Below are 8,702 nucleotides of genomic sequence, written 5' to 3'. Positions count from 1 at the left end.
GTCGTTTAGACTTTGAGTTTTGTTTAGATTAAAAGTTCGCCATAGCTGCAGCTTCGCATACTTCGTTTGTGTTCAACGACCATACCAAGACGTCACAGAACCCCACTTGATCAATAAAGCTTTCGTCTTTCATTCGCAATATTCGGATTGCAATCTTAGTTTCTTGCTTGTTCTTCATTTGCTTGCAGGAAATAGACCCTCGTGGTTAGGTTGATCGTGCTCCCGCGTGGTCAATAACCTCTCGGAGTTGGTTTAGCGATTGCTAAGGCGTGACGTCCTCGCACGTTCGTAGTCGGATCGTCAAAGTCTACTCCATCCAAAAACGATAGTCGGCAGCTCATCGAAAGACGGGACACCTTTGCCTCTATCACTCAACCTTGCCGGTGATGAGTCCGGGACTGAGGTGCCTATGCCCCGTGTAGAGGCAGTGAGCTCCCCCCGTCTGTGCCGCAACGGTCATCAGCGAAGGGACCAAAGAAGAAGGAAAAGGGAATCGTCGATGCCTTTGCCCCTCCCCACTTCCCTGCAGCTAGCGAGAGTGGCTTCCCAGTCACATGTCAGATCAACAATGAAGATGTGGTAATAAAACCATAGTTTTTCTTGTATTAGGTCTTTGTTCAATAGAATGCAAGGTGACAGTGGAAAAATGTTGGCAAATGTGCAATATTTGTGATTTAGGAACGGTTTTCTGAATTTGGGGGAATCGACCCTCAATGCCAAATCATTTCTCAATAGTGTGACTTGTGATTCCTGGACAAACGTCGTCGATTCACGAGCTAGACATTGAGGAGAAGAGGCATCAACTTAAGGCGAAGATGGAGTCATGTAAGCTCCAAGTTAAGGCGGTCGGCTGAGAGATGACCACCAAATCACCCAGAGTCGGTTTATCATGATGGATCTGAGTACAATGGATCCAGTGGCTCGAAAATTTTGGGCGAAGGCGTGGGATATCATCGTTCGTTCTAGGAGCTTGAGGAACCTTGAAGAAGAGCAAACTGCACACATCAGAAAAGGGACGATGCACACGCCGGGGGAGGCAACGGTGCACATGAAGACGACATGTGATTTGGCCATGCCGCCGGTTAATCCTTTTGTTGATGCAACCTGTCAGAACCATGTCCAGATTGCTTGATGTGTGGAATTTTTAATTTTGGAGGGAATTCAAGTGTTCAAATGAGAAAATAGAAAAAAAATAGAGGCTGAGATATGCCTGACTCTGAGTTTGCCCGTCGCCTCGGCGACCTCCATATCCATATACAACTCTATATTTATTATGACGATCACGATATGGAGACTCAGGTAGAGTTGGTCTAACCATAGTAGCAAGAGAATGCCCCGACCATATACTTCGATAATTTCGTTTCCGAGTCAAGACGTGTTTTCCTTCCTATTCATATACTAGCAGGGAAGGAGAGGAGAAAAACAGTATGCTCAAAGCCACGGTACGAGCACACGGAAAAGCAACCGGTTGACGCAGTCAGGCGCGGATCTTCACCTACCATGCCAAAAATGCCTGGCCCGGCAGAAGTAGCCAACCAACCAACCAATGATCATTTGGAAGTAGTCGGACTAATCCAACCTGCAAAAATCCCAAGAGAAATACAGCTGGTATGACCAGAGGAAGGCGAGCCCGTCTTTCCGATCCGGCGGCCAACAGCACCACCGTTAATTAGATTATTATAAGCAAAAGCTGACCTAGTAGTTGCCTTGCATATACCCATGCTTGCTTGATTAGTTTGCCTAAGTAATCATCGTGACTCATCTTTCACGATGTGCACAAGGAAAGTAGCAAGAGGACTGCATTTACTCCGAGAATACTCTAGTAGTAATTTCTGTGGCATCTACACATTTTCTTCTTTAAAATAGCTCTAAACCACGAGACAAGCATCCAACCAACCTGACAATGACTTGGGCCTGCAGGAGCAGCCAATAAGTCACCTTTCGGCGACGGTCAAACACAAAGCGCCCAAAACACCGCGTGGTATGGGCATGGTTGTGAACTTGGGATGCTGAAATAGCAAGACGAAGACTTGTTGACTACTAGTAGTACTTTCCACGGAGCTCACATCTGCTTCACTGATTCTGCATAACCGGGTGAGATCTTTTCTCCGCTGAAAGCTCATCCCCGCACTAGCCCCCGTTTGTTGCTCCTTTTCTCTCCTAAAGTCGTAAGCCAAGAGCTGCTTCTTCTTACAGTCTCCATGGGCCCTGCCGGTCTCTACCTTCTCTTGTTCATCGTGCTTGCAGCTGCAGCACCATTGCTCTCTGCGTCGCAGCGTTTCGACTACCCCGCAGTGAACCTCTCCACGCTGTGGATCAACAACAAAGCTTTCCTCCCACACAGCGTCAGCTACTCCGATGGTTCAGCCGTGCGGGCCATTGTCCTCCGTTCACCCAAAACCTTCTATGGCCCCTCCTTCGCCGCAGGATTCGTCTGCGCCTCCCCCTGCGACTTGTTCCTCTTCGCCGTCTTCATTGTCTACACCAATAGTGGTGCCAAGATCACCATGCGACCACTGGGACTCCACAGGTGGTCTGGTCTGCCAACCGGGCTCGCCCTGTCAGAGAGAACGCGACCCTTGAGCTTTCCTCGGATGGAAACTTGGTCCTTCGTGATGCTGATGCTAGCCTGGTCTGGTCGAGCAGCAGCTCTGGGCGGTCTGTAGCTGGCATGATGATCACCGAGGTCGGTAATTTGGTGTTGTTTGATCAGAAAAATGCAACATTGTGGCAGTCATTTGCTCACCCTACTGATGCGTTGGTCCCTGGGCAGTCACTTCTCGAAGGTATGAGGCTCGTAGCAAGTACGTCTGCAACAAATTCGACAGAGACTCAGTTGTACATGACAGTTCAACCTGATGGATTGTATGCTTATGTCGGATCCACACCACCACAAGTCTATTTTTCGAAATCGGTGAACAAAAACAAGACAGGAAAGGATGCAACAGAGGTTACCTTCATGAATGGCAGCCTCAGCATCTCTGTGCAGTCCAAGCAACCAGATGAATCACACACGAGTATCCAATTACCAGCAGCTAACTCCACCCAGTACATGAGATTGGAGTCAGATGGGCACCTGAGGCTCTACGAATGGTCTAATGCAGATGCAAAATGGGCTGTAGTGTCTGATGTAATCAAACTATTCCCTGATGATTGTGCCTTTCCAACAGTATGTGGAGAGTATGGTATATGCACAGGGGGGCAATGTGTTTGTCCGCTTCAGAATAATTCTAGTTCAAGCTACTTCAAGCCGGTCGATGAGCGGAAGCCAAATCTTGGTTGTGTGTCACTGACTCCAATCTCTTGTCAGGAAATGCAACACCATCAGTTGTTGACTCTTACAGACGTTTCTTATTTTGACGCCGGCCACATCGTTGTGAATGCAACAAACGGAGAAGACTGTAAGCAAGCTTGCTTGAAGAACTGCTCCTGCAGGGCCGTGATGTTCAGGTATGGCCAGAATGATTCCGATGGAACGTGTCTGTGGGTGACAAGGGTCTTCTCCTTGCAATCAATACAACCTGAAATTGTTCACTACAACTCCTCTGCTTACCTCAAGGTGCAGCTTAGCCCCTCAACTTCTGCCTCTAATGCAAACAAAAAGAAGGTGATGTTAGGTGCTACACTTGGAGCTATTACTATTCTTGTACTGCTAGTCATTGCTGTCATTCTTTATGTGCGAAGGAAGAAGAAGTACCAAGAGTTAGATGAAGAATTAGATTTTGACCAAATTCCTGGAATGACAGTGAGGTACACGTTCGAAAACTTGAGAGAATGCACTGGAGACTTCAGTAAAAAGCTCGGAGGTGGTGGGTTTGGAACAGTTTTTGAAGGGAAAATAGGTGAAGAGAGAGTTGCAGTAAAACGTTTGGAAGGTGCTAGACAAGGAAAGAAAGAATTCTTGGCTGAAGTCGAGACTATTGGCAGCATTGAACACATCAATCTTGTTAGGCTGATCGGCTTTTGTGCAGAGAAATCTGAAAGACTTTTAGTATATGAATATGTACCGAGAGGGTCACTTGATAGGTGGATCTACTACCGCCATAACAATGCCCCTCTTGATTGGTGCACCCGGCACAGGATCATTCTAGATATTGCCAAAGGCCTATGCTATCTCCACGAGGAGTGCAGGCGAATAATTGCTCATTTGGACATCAAACCACAAAATATTCTCTTAGATGAGAATTTCAATGCCAAAGTGGCTGATTTTGGACTATCTAAGCTAATAGACAGGGACCAAAGCAAAGTAATGACAATGATGAGGGGCACACCTGGGTATCTGGCACCTGAATGGTTAACGTCCCAAATCACTGAAAAAGTTGATGTCTACAGCTTTGGAGTTGTTGTCATGGAAGTAATTTGTGGAAGAAAAAATATTGACATATCTCTTCCCGAGGAGAGTGTTCAGCTCATCAAATTGTTACAGAAAAAGGCTGAAGATAATCAGTTTATCGATTTGATTGACAACCATAGTGAGGACATGGTCTTTACACCAAGAGGAAGCAGTTCAATTGTTGAAGCTTGCAATGTGGTGCCTGCAAAATGATAGCAGTAGAAGGCCTTCAATGTCATCGGTGGTCAAGGTACTGGAAGGTTCAATGAATATAGAAACTAACATTGATTGCAACCTTATGAATGCAAATCCAGTAATGTCTGTCCAGCATAATCAATCAACATATTCAGTTCCACCTGAAGCATCGATTTTATCTGGCCCGAGGTGAAATGGGTGCTACTGTAACTTATAAACTTCAGGCTTTGTAACTACTTTTGTATCTTATCTTATTTATACTTTGGAAGTATGTTTTAAATGGCACCTAGATACAAGTAATTTTTAGGCAATATAGCACCCTGTGATGTAAGCTAGTTGAAACACCATAGAAAAGTGACCTAAGGGGCAGTTTGAAGGAAGAAATACTCTAAGAGCACATGTAACGCAAAGTGCTTATAGATGAATGCTCAAGGGGAGAGATTATTACTATTCACTAAGCTCTTGTACAAAAGTTAACACCTACAGTACTTGTTTAGGTGCTTCAATTGTTTACCGCGCAGGGTAGCAGCAATCTAAGACCTTCTGTGGCTTGGAACATTTGGAATGAGCGCAATAGAAGGATCTTCAGGCATGAACAACTGAATGCTGCGGGTGTTTGCTCTTTGATCAGAGATGAGTTAGGCCTCCTTAAGGAGGCGTGGGAGTAGTCTTGTAGTTTTTCTGCCAGGATGCAGTTTGCATCTCTGGAAAAGAAAAATTGGCTGCTGGTGTCTTTTTAGTTGCATTCCCGGTTGCTTTGACAGCACGTTGTACAGTTTTTCCCTCTCTTAAATGAAAAGGCAGAGCACCTGCCATTCCAGTAAAAAAAAAAGAAAACAAAGATCAAATCATGTGGCTTAAGCTCAGTTGGCAGTGACTGAAGGTGCTATGGAGAGGATGAGATCAGTGGCACCGAATAGCTAGAAGCTCTGGCAAGAGGACGAATCTGTAGGTGCCATGAGGAGACGCGCCTCAAGGTTCCTCAGCCTCTGCCGCCACACGGCCACACCTAGCCTTAGGTGCCTTGCAGGCTTGCAGGGACATCAATGGTGGTCCCCAGAAGCAGTGTAATTCAATGGGGCATGAGGGCCAGCACACTGGCAATACACAGTGATTGACTCCATGGGGCACGTGCTTCGAAGATGAAGAGGCAAAGTTTACAGATATATGGTACTCGTCGTTAAGTTGTTTGAATACATATGGCTTTTAGGATGAACTCACAAGATGGTAGTAACGACTTTGCTACATAACCAACAAAAAAAAATCTCTGTCGCACCAACTAAATCTTTATTGTTCTATTTCAGGATTTTTTTTATTTGTCTAGAAAGTCACATACAAAATCTTGCTCCCAGGGACAAGCTTATGACGATTTTTTTTTCTAGAAGGCTCAACAACTGGTGCTTTTATTTCTAAATAAAACAAATTAAGCAAGGGGAAACAGTATAATTACTATTTAATGAGTAAACAAAGAACAAAAAAGATAAGTGTTAGGCTCGTCAATTTTTGTTGTCTGCACCCATTATCTTATCATGAAAAACTGCAATGCCCTCTCATGTTCATCCCGTAAAAATGAGGCTTGCATGATTGGGAGTTACATGTATTCTTTTACATAGTTGGCTTTCCGCTACTTGTCATTGCCACTCTGTCCCATGATTGAAATATTGCAAGCTTTACTACGGACTGCCCAAGCAAGGAAGAAAGCAGCAATGACAACTAGCAAAATACAATGATGAAAAAAAAGGAAAATGACTGGATGGCGTTTGGGTCGGGCGTCGCGGAGGGCGATGCGTTTGGGTCGGGCGACGCGAAGGGCGATGCGTTTGGGTCGGGCGACGCGAAGGGCGATGCGGCGGGCGCCGCGGCGGAGGCGGACGGCTGGACGGCGGTGCGGCCTGCAGCGGGGCGGCCGCGGTGGGGCGTGCTGCCCGAGGGGCGGCCCCTTGCTCCGTCCTTCTCCGGCAGCCGGTTCTGGGCGCTGGAGGGGCTCGACTCCGACATCGACGACGACGAGGTATGTTCTCAGGCAAGTGATGGTGGTTCCGGTGGTTCGCCGAGGCCCAGTGCAGGGTGCTCGGTGGGTGATTTCATCGCCCGTGCGGAGGAGCTCGGGGGCTCCTTCGCGGCCGGCCGGCGGCGTGCTTTTGCTCCTGGTGGGCAGGGAGACCGCCACCTGGCGGCTCGGATCTGGCGTCCGCCGAAGGGGGTGGATGCGGGCCCTGAGGGCCGCTCGTGCGCCATTCCGGAGGCGGGTCGCCGGGATCTGGTGCTGGCGGAGCTCCCTCAGGCTCCTGTGTGCTCGTCGGAGCCGACAGGGGTCGGCGACGGCGGCGGCGGGGCTGGTAGGGCCGGGGACTCGCGGAACCTGGCTAGGGTTTCCGGGGAACCGGCGGATGGGCTTGTTCCGTTGGTGGGCCAGTTTGACTGGCCCAGCCTGCTAGGGGGTGGGCCAGGGGACTCTGCGTTGGGCCTGCAGGTTTCCGTGCCGGCGGGGCCGAGGGGTCCCGCGTCGCGCCCACCTGCTTCCGGGCCAGGAGGGGGGCAGGGGCTCTCCGCTTTGTCGGGGCCAGCCCAGACAGGACTGGTGGCCTGCTGCGAGCCTGCGCCTCGGCCCGGGCCCATCGCGAAGGAGAAGCCGCGGTCGCCAGCCCCTATATATAGGTGGCTGTGGGTGCCAAAGGGAACCCTAGATCTGTCGCTAGGGTTTCCCGCATCCCCTTCGCAGGTGCGGCGCCTCGGGCATCTTGCTCGCCGTCTGCACCGCTCCGTCCCTCCCCCTCCCCTTTCTTGCTCATACGCCACTGCGGTGAGGATGGGCTCCCGCCGTGGTGACAAGCCTCCCATGTCGCCTCCGATTCCGGCGGCGGAGCGCCAGCGCGAGAAGGATCTGCGGGCGAAGGCGCTCGCCAAGGTGCCTGCGACCCCGGCGGAGGACGGGGGCTGGGGGCCGCCGCCTCCATGGTGGCTCGCTGAGCAGGAACGGAAGCAGCAAGAGGAGCGCGAGCGCAAGAAGAAGAAGGAGGAGTACCGGCGGCGGGGGCTCGAGCAGAAAAAGGAGCTCAAGCGGAAGGAGTCCCAGCTCCCTCCGGGCGGTGAGCGGGGCGGGGACCCGCAGGCCAAGAAGCCGAAGCACAAGGGGGGCGGCCCGGCGCCGCTGCTGCTGGCGGCCGGCCCCGAGGCTTCGAAGGGGTCGGCTGACGCCCTGATCCCCGTGGAGGAGGCAGACGGGCCGGAGTGTTTCAAATGCGGCAGGGTGGGGCACTATCAAAACATGTGCTCCTTCAAACCCCTGTGTGTCGTCTGCCACGAGGAGGGCCATGCGTCGGCTTACTGCCCCACGCGGGGGAGGCCCCTGGCGCTGCAGATCATGGGCAACGCCATCCCTGGCGAGGGCTTCTTTTGCCTCCCCTTCGTGGACACGGAGGGTGAGGAGATCCGCGCTCCTCTCGTGTCGGACACGACGATCATTTCGGCAGCGCCCGGCAAGCTGTCAATCCCCATCTTGGAGGCGGAACTCCCCCACCTCTTCGAAGGGGAGTGGGATTGGCAGGTGTCGGCCGTCGGCGTCGATCAGTTCTCGGTCGTCTTCCCCGACAAGGCCATGCTGCGGATGGCGACCCGCAGCGGCAAGCTCTACTTCTCCCTCCACGACATCATGGCGGACATCAAGGAAGCTCGCCCGGAGGAGCCCAAGGCCGAGCTCATGCCAGACACTTGGGTCAAGCTGTGGGGTGTGCCGCCCAAGCATCGTCGCGTGGATCGCCTCATGGCCGCCACGGTGATGATTGGGCGTCCCATGGAGGTGGATCAGGCGTCGCTGTCGGGCCTGGGGCCGGTGCGGATGTGCTTCGCGTGCCGTGCCCCGGCCAAGCTCAAGGGATACGTGCAGGTTTGGTTCAACAGTGAGGGATTCACCTTCCGCCTGGAGGCCGAGGCGGGCGTTCCGCAGGGTGCGGCTCCCACTCCCCCTCCCCCTCCGCCAACCAATCACGACAAGGGCCCGAAAGACAAGGATAAGGACCACGACATGAGCATGGGGGACGACTCCATCGACACAGCAACTTGGGACAAACTTGGTCTCAAGGACAAGGACGTGCAGGTCGCGCCTCCGGCGGCGGGCGCGGCTCAGGACCAAGAGGAGTGCCAAGTGGTGGTAGGCAGCAATGAGATGGGTTTC

At 51.7% G+C, this 8,702-nt stretch overlaps 1 pseudogene; it reads left to right on the top strand.

Annotated features, from left to right (window-relative positions):
- The first annotated feature begins 1,796 nt into the window (after nucleotides 1-1,796).
- LOC119363978 lies at nucleotides 1,797-5,298 on the top strand (annotated as a pseudogene).
- Nucleotides 5,299-8,702: the final 3,404 nt, after the last annotated feature.

This window comes from Triticum dicoccoides, chromosome 2B (genome assembly GCF_002162155.2).
Source record: "Triticum dicoccoides isolate Atlit2015 ecotype Zavitan chromosome 2B, WEW_v2.0, whole genome shotgun sequence".
Lineage (NCBI taxonomy): Eukaryota > Viridiplantae > Streptophyta > Magnoliopsida > Poales > Poaceae > Triticum > Triticum dicoccoides.
The sequence above is the reverse complement of the archived record's forward strand: the minus strand, read 5'-3'. Positions and strand labels throughout refer to the sequence as shown.